This window comes from Lepidochelys kempii, chromosome 9 (assembly GCF_965140285.1).
Source record: "Lepidochelys kempii isolate rLepKem1 chromosome 9, rLepKem1.hap1, whole genome shotgun sequence".
Taxonomy (NCBI): Eukaryota; Metazoa; Chordata; order Testudines; family Cheloniidae; genus Lepidochelys; species Lepidochelys kempii.
The window spans coordinates 16,743,441-16,753,429 of NC_136388.1; positions in this window are offsets into that span (position 1 = coordinate 16,743,441).

Genomic DNA, 9,989 nt, shown 5'->3' on the forward strand with positions numbered 1-9,989 from the left:
GGTCCCAATCATTGGAGTGCTCATTTACGAATTTACGTATCATGGCCCCCAAAGTTCCATTAAACTTCTCCACCATGCCATTTGTTTGATGATGGTAAGGAGTGGCAACCAAGTGATTTACCCCATGAGCTTCCCAAAGGTTTTTCATAGTTCCTGCATCTGTGAGGATGTCGGAGGGCCAACCTACCCTGGCAAAAATGTCTGCTAGTGCCTGGCACACACTTTTAGCCCTGGTGTTGCTTAGAGCTACTGCTTCCGGCCATCGGGTAGCAAAATCCATGAAAGTCAGTATGTACTGCTTTCCTCTGGGTGTCTTTTTCGGAAAAGGACCCAGAATATCCACAGCTACTCGCTGAAATGGAACTTCAATGATGGGGAGTGGCTGGAGAGGGGCTTTGACCTGGTCTTGGGGTTTTCCCACTCTTTGGCACACCTCACAAGACTGGACATAGGTAGAAACATCCTTGCCCATTCCCTCCCAGTGGAATGACCCCCCCAAACGGTCTTTGGTCCTGTTCACCCCAGCATGGCCACTAGGGTGATCGTGGGCTAAGCTCAAGAGCTTGGCCCGGTATTTAGTTGGAACTACCAACTGTCTCTGAGGATGCCAGTCTTCCTGGTGTCCCCCAGAAAGAGTTTCCTTGTATAAAAGTCCTCTTTCTACAACAAACCTGGATCGATTAGAAGAGCTGAGAGACGGTGGGTTGCTCCGTGCCGCTGTCCAAGCTCTCTGGAGGCTTTCATCTGCTTCCTGTTTGGTCTGGAACTGTTCTCTTGATGCTGGAGACATCAGTTCCTCATTGGATTGTGGACCTAGGCTTGGTCCCTCTGGAAGCGATATAGAGGATGGAGCTGTTTCTGTTGACTGTGAACCGCTCTCCGCTGGTGCACTATGTTGGGATTCAGGCTCCGGCTGAGCCTCTTGGGTAGGGTTATCGGCTGCTGCCAGTTCAGGTTCGGTGGGGCCCTCTGGTGTTGAGGTTGCAAGTACTGGATTCAGTGCTGCCACGGGGTCTGGTGTTGGTTGTTTGGCTGGTTCCGGTTCTGGGACTGGTTCCGTCTGGGTCTCTGGGACTGGATCCACTACTGCTGTTGCAGACATTGGCCTGGGGTCCGGGTCCATCACCTCTGACCGGGTTCTGATAGAAGTTTCCGGAACAGAGCTAGGCCTCACAGCTTGTTTAGCCTGGCTGCGGGTGACTGTTCCCACCCTCTTTGCCTGCTTCACATGATTGGCCAAGTCTTCCCCCAACAGCATGGGGATGGGATAATCATCATAGACTGCAAAAGTCCACATTCCTGACCAGCCCTTGTACTGGACAGGCAACTTGGCTGTAGGCAAATTGAAAGAGTTGGACTTGAAGGGTTGAATTGTCACTTGGATCTCTGGGTTGATTAAATTGAGGTCCACTAAGGAAGCATGGATAGCTGACACTTGTGCTCTGGTGTCCCTCCACGCGGTGACCTTCTTCCCGCCCACACTCACAGTTTCCCTCCGCTCCAAGGGTATCTGGGAGGTATCTGGGCCTGTGGACCTCTGGTGTGATTCCGGTGCAATGAACTGTAATCTGTTGGGGTTCTTGGGGCAGTTGGCCTTTACATGCCCCAGCTCGTTACACTTAAAACATCGTCCAGCTGACGGGTCACTGGGGCGAGGTGGGTTGCTGGAGAACGGGGTGGTGGGACGATAAGGGGTCTGGAGGGTTCTTTGGGAGGTAGGTGGGGCTTTGGGCAGCCCCCGGTAATAGGGTGTGGTCTGGGGTGGTCCCTTCTGGTCTCCGCTCCAACTGCGACCAGTTTTCTTCTTCTCTGCCACCTCCACCCATCTGGCTCCAATCTCTCCTGCCTCGATTACAGTTTTGGGCTTCCCGTCTAGGATGTATCTTTCTATTTCCTCAGGAACACCCTCTAAGAATTGTTCCATTTGCATTAGGAAGGGCAAATTTACTGGAGATTCAACACTTGCTCCTGATATCCAGGCATCCCAATGTTTCACAATGTGGTAGGCATGTCGGGTAAATGACATGTCTGGTTTCCACCTTAGGGCTCTGAACCTCTGACGAGACTGCTCGGGTGTTATCCCCATTCTGACTCTCGCCTTGGATTTAAACAGTTCATACTTGTTCATGTGTTCTTTAGGCATTTCAGCTGCCATCTCAGCTAAGGGTCCACTGAGCTGCGGCCTCAGCTCTACCATGTATTGGTCAGTAGAGATGTTGTACCCAAGGCAGGCCCTTTCGAAGTTTTCTAGGAAGGCCTCAGTATCATCGCCTGCCTTGTAGGTGGGGAACTTTCTGGGATGGGAAGTGGTACTTGGAGAAGGATTACTAGGGTTTGTTGGGATATTCTGCTGAGCCTTTATCTTCTCCATCTCCTCCACATACTTTCTCTCTTTTTCCTTCTCCTCCAGTTCTTTGTCCCTCGCTTCCATAGCTCTCCTGTGAGCAGCCGCTTGGTGTTGTTCTGCTTCTCTCGCTGCCTCCCTTTCTTGTTCCTTCTTCAGCCGCATGAGTTCTATCTGTCTTTCATGTTCCCTTTGTCTTTCCTCAGCCTGAAATTTGGCTAATTCGAGCTGTAGTCGAGCCGCGGATTTTGCCATTCTAACCTCTCTGTTTTTAACTAACTTTACACCCGAGGTTTAGAAATAAACAAACAAAACTTGGCTGTAAAATTTTGCTGTGCTGGAATAGAATACCTATTCTCTGATAGTGACTGTCAGCCTACAGAAAAAGACAATTCCCTTGTCTCTGCTCTGGGCCCAAATTAAAGCAAAAAACCTCCAACTACTTGGAAACCTGCTTACCCAGCCCAAAGAAAAAGCAAATGGGTAGAACACACACCCCCTATTTACTTTTAGGAAGAAAAGAAAAAAAAAACTCTGGGTTGGAAGACTGTGAATTTCACTGCAGGAGTTAAGTACCCTGCCTCCAGGCAAAGAAAACCTGCAATTCGCAAAGATAATCCCCTTTTGTCTCTGCTTGGCCACAGTTTCAGCTTTCAGTTTCAACTGCTTTCTGGACTTCCTTTCCAAAGGAAAAAAAATTTCCTTTTTAAAATCTGTATTTCTAGTTCAAAAAATCTCAACTGGATCTCAAAATGATTTCAGGTTAATCCCACCACTGTGCCACCATGTCAAGGTTCCTCCCCCACTCTGAACTCTAGGGTACAGATGTGGGGACCTGCATGAAAAAACCTCCTAAGCTTATCTTTACCAGCTTAGGTCAAAACTTCCCCAAGGTACAAAATATTCCCCCCGTTGTCCTTGGACTAGCCGCTACCACCACCAAACTAATACTGGTTACTGGGGAAGAGCTGTTTGGACGCATCTTTCCCCCCAAAATACTTCCCAAAACACTGCACCCCACTTCCTGGACAAGGTTTGGTAAAAAGCCTCACCAATTTGCCTAGGTGACTACAGACCCAGACCCTTGGATCTTAAGAACAATGAACAATCCTCCCAACACTTGCACCCCCCCTTTCCTGGGAAATGTTGGATAAAAAGCCTCACCAATTTGCATAGGTGACCACAAACCCAAACCCTTGGATCTGAGAACAATGAAAAAGCATTCAGTTTTTTACAAGAAGACTTTTAATAAAAAATAGAAGTAAATAGAAATAAAGAAATCCCCCCTGTAAAATCAGGATGGTAGATACCTTACAGGGTAATTAGATTCAAAAACATAGAGAACCCCTCTAGGCAAAACCTTAAGTTACAAAAAAGATACACCGACAGAAATAGTTATTCTATTCAGCACAATTCTTTTCTCAGCCATTTAAAGAAATCATAATCTAACACATACCTAGCTAGATTACTTACTAAAAGTTCTAAGACTCCATTCCTGTTCTGTCCCTAGCAAGAGCAGCATACAGACAGACACAGACCCTTTGTTTCTCTCCCTCCTCCCAGCTTTTGAAAGTATCTTGTCTCCTCATTGGTCATTTTGGTCAGGTGCCAGTGAGGTTACCTTTAGCTTCTTAACCCTTTACAGGTGAGAGGAGCTTTCCCCTGGCCAGGAGGGATTTCAAAGGGGTTTACCCTTCCCTTTATATTTATGACAGATGGTGATCAACAACAGGTGATGATCATCAACAACAGGTGATGGTTTGCATCTGGCACAGTCTCAGAGAAACCCTCACGTGGGAGTTTTGTGTTCAGCAGAGAGAGATTCTTGCTGTGTAGGTCATACTGCCTCTCTGACCTCCCAGCTGCACTGAGAATCATTAATTGTGTGATGAGGGCAGCCGTGACCAAGTGAATAACTCAACTGCCTAGCTCTTAGAGCCGGTATTACACCCAGTATGGAGCTCTTCTTCCACCCAGGAAAACTATATTTTGAGGTTTTAGGTCAGTAAATAAGAGCCAAGAGCTGAGAATGTTTCTTAAAGGCAATCTTTGGCCCAGGCAGCCCAGAGGTATGCAGGAGCTGGAGATTCTGCCAGGACAGAGGGAGGCTTTGGAAGTGTGAAAAACAGGTATTTGTCATCTGATCCTTTGTGGTTCCTCCAGTAGCTGTCCCTTCATCTCAGCCAACACTAATATCCTGGCAACCACTTGGCAGGACACTGGAGTTTACAGAAAATCACATTTTTTGCTTTGACTATGTCTGTTTCTTCCCTGTAGTAAACTTTATTCCTGCGTCAGAATGGTCTCCCTGGGGCTTCTGTGGATTTGATTTGGGATCAAACACCATCAACCTGTAAACCAAGAAAATGCAAACACCGCCCTTTGCAATGGCTGAAGTGTGCCTCTCAGAGAGCTGGAAAGAGGACAGTGGTTCTGCTTTGCATGACCTTCTCTTTCCATTCTGGTGCCTGTTGATTCACTAGCTAGGGTACATCTACTGTATGCCACCACCACCAACAGAGGAACTGACTCCAAGTTTTACTGTGAGTTTGTGTTTGAATTAACCCAATTCTCAACGTCAAACTCAGATGAAGCAACAGAGTGTTCCATGGTTTCCACCCCAAACCATAAATAGGCCTTCAACACTTGAAACTGGGCCCAACTCATCTCCAAACTCATCCCTTTCTACCTCTCCGTTCACTCTAACACTCAGTGAAGGCTCTCCCTGAAACTCACCCTAGAAAGGTTTGTGCAGCTGGTGAATATGGCCTAACATTTGTGTTTGTAATAAAACCTGAAACCAAACCAGATGGTCTGTGCTTTGAGTATGAAAGTTTTACACAGCCCTAATTGAAACAGCCACACCCAAAAATCTGGATCCAGACAGCTCCAAACTCTGCAGGTGGGGGATTCAGAATCCAAATCCAGATCTAGGTTTTGCTCCAGCTCTACAATCGGTCAAATCAAAAATTCTGGATTTAAAATCCTGATGTTCCAAAACAAACTTAAGCATCCATCAACCAAGAAGCATCTTTTAATTGAAATCATCCCTTTAACAGCTCCTAACTGCAAGAGAAGTTAAAAGCCTGAGCTGCTCCCTCTCACTGCACATGATGAACACAAGGTAAAAAGAAAGAAAGGTAAAGATCTGTGAGGCAGGATCTGTGAAAATAAATACTGACCCACTTTTATGCTGGGACCAGTAACATTTTTGCACCTTACAGTCTGGGACTATCATGGAATAGCTACCTTTGAATAGTTCAGGCAGATGAGAGATTGAAGCCCAAAACAAAAATGACACTTGCATTACTGCGAAGCAGAGACTTACAGGGTATGCAGATCACACCAGTGAGAGCAAGGAGGGTCCAGGGGAGCCATTTGACTGCATGGGTCTGCTGTATATTTACGAAGAGCACTAAGAAGATGTTACTAATTGATTTATAATCTAATATAAGCAAAGAAATCTGGACAACATTCAACAGCCATTAAATTAAATCAGTGCTGGCTATGGGCCATATGCCTTTGCATGCAGGGTATTTCTGATTCTGAGATTTGCAAGGAACAATTCTCATTTTCCACTGCTGGTTTGGCTCTATCTTGCGAAAAATTAGAGTAGATGAAATGCACAGGCTCTTTTCAAAGCAAGCTGTTGTTATACTAATGACATGCATTTAGGTTTACTAAAAACAAAGGCCATAAAACAAAACTGAGCTGAAGAGGGGCCCTGTACTCTAATGGAATAAAGATATCTAGCACTTTATATTTTTCATCCACACCTTACATTCTCTCCAAATTACAGATGAGGCAAGGAATTCTGCCCAAACAACAAGCCAGTAGCAGGGCCAGGAATAGAACCTGGATCTCTTGACTGTCAGACAGCTGCGCCCACTATTCTGGACCATAGTTGGCTGCAGAGTAAAACTATTGCCAGTGTGTGCCTTAAGCAGGTCCCTATAAAAAAGGAGCAGTGAGGGTATGGCAGGGGGTTAATGGGGAAGATGAAGCAAAGTGAGGTCACTGACTGAGCTCCAATCCAAACAAAGAGACATGTCAGGCCAGACTATGACCAGCCCCTGTGTCAGTGAGCAATGAGACACATGCATCCTCCCCACGCCCTTGTGCCACCCACGTGGAAGTTGCAGACCCCAAGCAGAAGAACTGTTGTAATCTAACTTTGGTAGCTGGCTGTGGAGGAACACTGGGAGGTCCTTGCTGTGAGGAACCATGCTTCTCAGAGCTCCCCCTGGAATGATGAGCCCTACCCTCAATGGGAAGCTCTTGCTGAATGCCACTATTTAGTTTTTACATTTCACTATTCATATTTGTACTGCAATTTGTGTCACCTAATAGAGACACACTCCTCCTGCACCAGGACGTAGCTGCATAACCCTTTGTTCTAATCCTCAGTTTACTTTTAAACAACTCGAGACACATTTTTATTCACAGAAAATATACAAATTGAATGGGAGTTTGGTTAAAGCTTTGGGAATCAACAGGTCTCTGGCTTTTCCTGGTTTGTAGGCTGGTGTTCCAACAGCCTTTGCTGTGGGAATTCTCCAAGAGGCAATCACCTCCTTTGGCTCTCTGAGGAGGAGCTATTCAGCATAAAGCAGCATTCCCCAATGCACAGTCCACAATCACAGGCCGATCTCCACAACGCTGCACATCTGTGTGTTAGACAGTCTTTCATGGTGCCCACATATCAAAGACCGCACTTATTGCTCCTCTTGAGTGTATACAACAACTAACTGTACCAGGCCTGTGATGTAATGAGCACAAGTGTTCTGCCAAAGAACTGGGGAGTTACAGTTCACATTGTGTACATTATATAGAACAATACAACACAACAAAATGCAGTGTGAGAAAACCACATTTGGATCTGTTTGGCCCCAAAGGCAGCTCAGTACCAACACTATTTGTGTTGAGTCAGCCCTGGAGAGGAGGCTAAAATAGAGCTCTGGGTCTGAACCCCCTCCCCCAAAGTTTGGGGGAATTCCACTCCAGCCTGTGTGTCATTGCTTCGGCCTCCTTCTAATCAATGCATTTAAAAAAAACATTTAAAGTCTGAGAGTGGTAACAGTACATTCACCTGTTAGTGCCATGCCCCATTTTCAGTCCCTTTAAGCCTTCCAGCATGGCTTTCTGCAGGAAAGGAGAAGAGGGGGAGAGAGCTGAAGTGTCGCATCCTCGTGAGCCGTGTTGTTCTAAGTACCTTGGAAGAGAAGGATTATGGCACAACAAGGCCCAGATCCACCAAAACTTTCATGGCACCTGAACAACCTTTCCTCCTAATCATCCCCACTTCCAACCCTACCTCCTCTGAACATTCTCCCCCCATTCTGTCATATAACCTCCTCCCCAGGTGGACATGCCAATTTCCCCCATTCTTGAGTCTTCAACTGAGACACGCTCAGCCATTTTGACCCCCACCTGTGCAGACAACTGGTCAAAATTAGCCACTGCTTTCTGCTCTGCTTTCTCTAACTGCAGGGCCTGGATCTTAAGGATTGTGCCTTTGTTCATCCACATGCCATCCCCAGGACCATCCAGTGTTTGGGTATCAGGAGATGTCATAGAATCATAGAATATCAGGGTTGGAAGGGACCTCAGGAGGTCATCTAGTCCAACCCCCTGCTCAAAGCAGGACGAATCCCCAATTAAATCATCCCAGCCAGGGCTTTGTCAAGCCTGACCTTAAAAAATCTAAGGAAGGAGATTCCACCACCTCCCTAGGTAACACTTTATTCCAGTGTTTCACCACCCTCCTAGTGAAAAATTTTTTCCTAATATCCAACCTAAACCTCCCCCACTGCAACTTGAGACCATTACTCCTTGTTCTGTCATCAGCTACCACTGAGAACAGTCTAGATCCATCCTCTTTGGAACCCCTTTTCAGGTAGTTGAAAGCAGCTATCAAATCCCCCCTCATTCTTCTCTTCCGCAGACTAAACAATCCCAGTTCCCTCAGCCTCTCCTCATAAGTCATGTGTTCCAGTGCCCTAGTCATTTTTCATGTCTAGTCCCCATTCACTACCTTTGCCAATAGCTACCATTTGTTTTCATTACTATATAGACCACGCATGATTTCGTTAGTGCTCTTCCCTATTGACAGATCTGTTCCTGAGGTCAGTCAGGAAACACCAGTTGCCTTTCCATCTCCACTACCAACACTAGTGAATAATAAATAAATTATTGTAATAATATGCACTTCTACAGAGTATCATAAACCTGAATTAAGCCTCACCGCAACTCTATGAGGAAGGATTATTATTCCCATTTCATAGACAGGGAAACTGAGGCACAGAGTGATTAAGTGACACACCCAAAGCCATGAAGAAAACAAGTGTCTGAGCAGGGATTGGAATTCAGGAGTTCCTGGCTCCCAGATCTGTGCTCAGATCAACCCCCTCCCTTCTATCTTTAATGTCTTTCCAAGCAAGCCAAATGCCAGCATAGACCAGACACTGCACTTGTCCTTCCTCATCATTCTTCAGAGGTAAATTGCTAGCTGCGTGTAGTCAGTCAACCTAGGCTGGAGTCAGGAATGCAGATCTGTAATAGCAGAGCAGTAAGTGAAATCGCCTGCTGTCAAAGATTACCCAATAATGATCAAAACAGAAATCAGCAGTGTGCTCTAAAAGGAAGGCACCTCACATTGTTAACATTCCAACCAATGTTTGGTCGTGTGAAATAAATGGCTTAGAAAAGTGTTGCCTCTTATTATCTTAAAGTTATTGGTAAAAATATTAGAGTAAATTGGTGCTCAAGAAAATTCTTACGGTTCACACCTATGTGCTTGAAATAGTTAGGATTCCTTCTCCCCCAGTAAAATAATTCCATTTAATTCTCCATGTTTTGTTTAATGTATACCAGCCATAAGAGAAAAAAACCCAAAACTATTTGATTTCCTTGAGTACTTCAAAAAGGCATTTCCTTTGTACTGGAGTCTCAGGAACATGAAGAAACGTGTTGCTACCAATGGGTACATTAATAAAACATGAAGGGCCAACACGCTCTAATCTTCCCTCAGTAAAAACTTCCATTGATTTCAATCCGGATTTTGCCTTAGCACACTAAGAACTGCAGCGTTAGGCCCTCCGGGAATTTTTAGACACACACAGGGGGAGAGATTCTTCTGTTACTGACACAGGGACGAACTGGAAATGACTTTGCTGAAATCAGCGGAGTTATTTTGGGGTGAAAGAAAACAACCCAGCTCAAGGTCTTTATCTCCAGCACCATCCAAAGTTCATTTCAGTCAGTGGGAGCCATTAACTGAAGTTTCAGAGTAACAGCCGTGTTAGTCTGTATTCGCAAAAAGAAAAGGAGTACTTGTGGCACCTTAGAGACTAACCAATTTATTTGAGCATGAGCTTTCGAGCTGTAGCTCATGAAAGCTCATGCTCAAATAAATTGGTTAGTCTCTAAGGTGCCACAAGTACTCCTTTTCTTTTTATTAACTGAAGTTAACTTCAAATTAACTTTGGATCAGACGCTCAGTCACTAAGGGTATGTCTACATTGCAGAAAAGGTGTGTTCTTAATTCTGGTTAAAACAGGTGTGAAGACACAGCAACTTGGCTTTTAACTCAGGTTAGCAGCTCAAGTTCAAGACAATAATGGAGCTGGGATTGAACTCGAGCTGC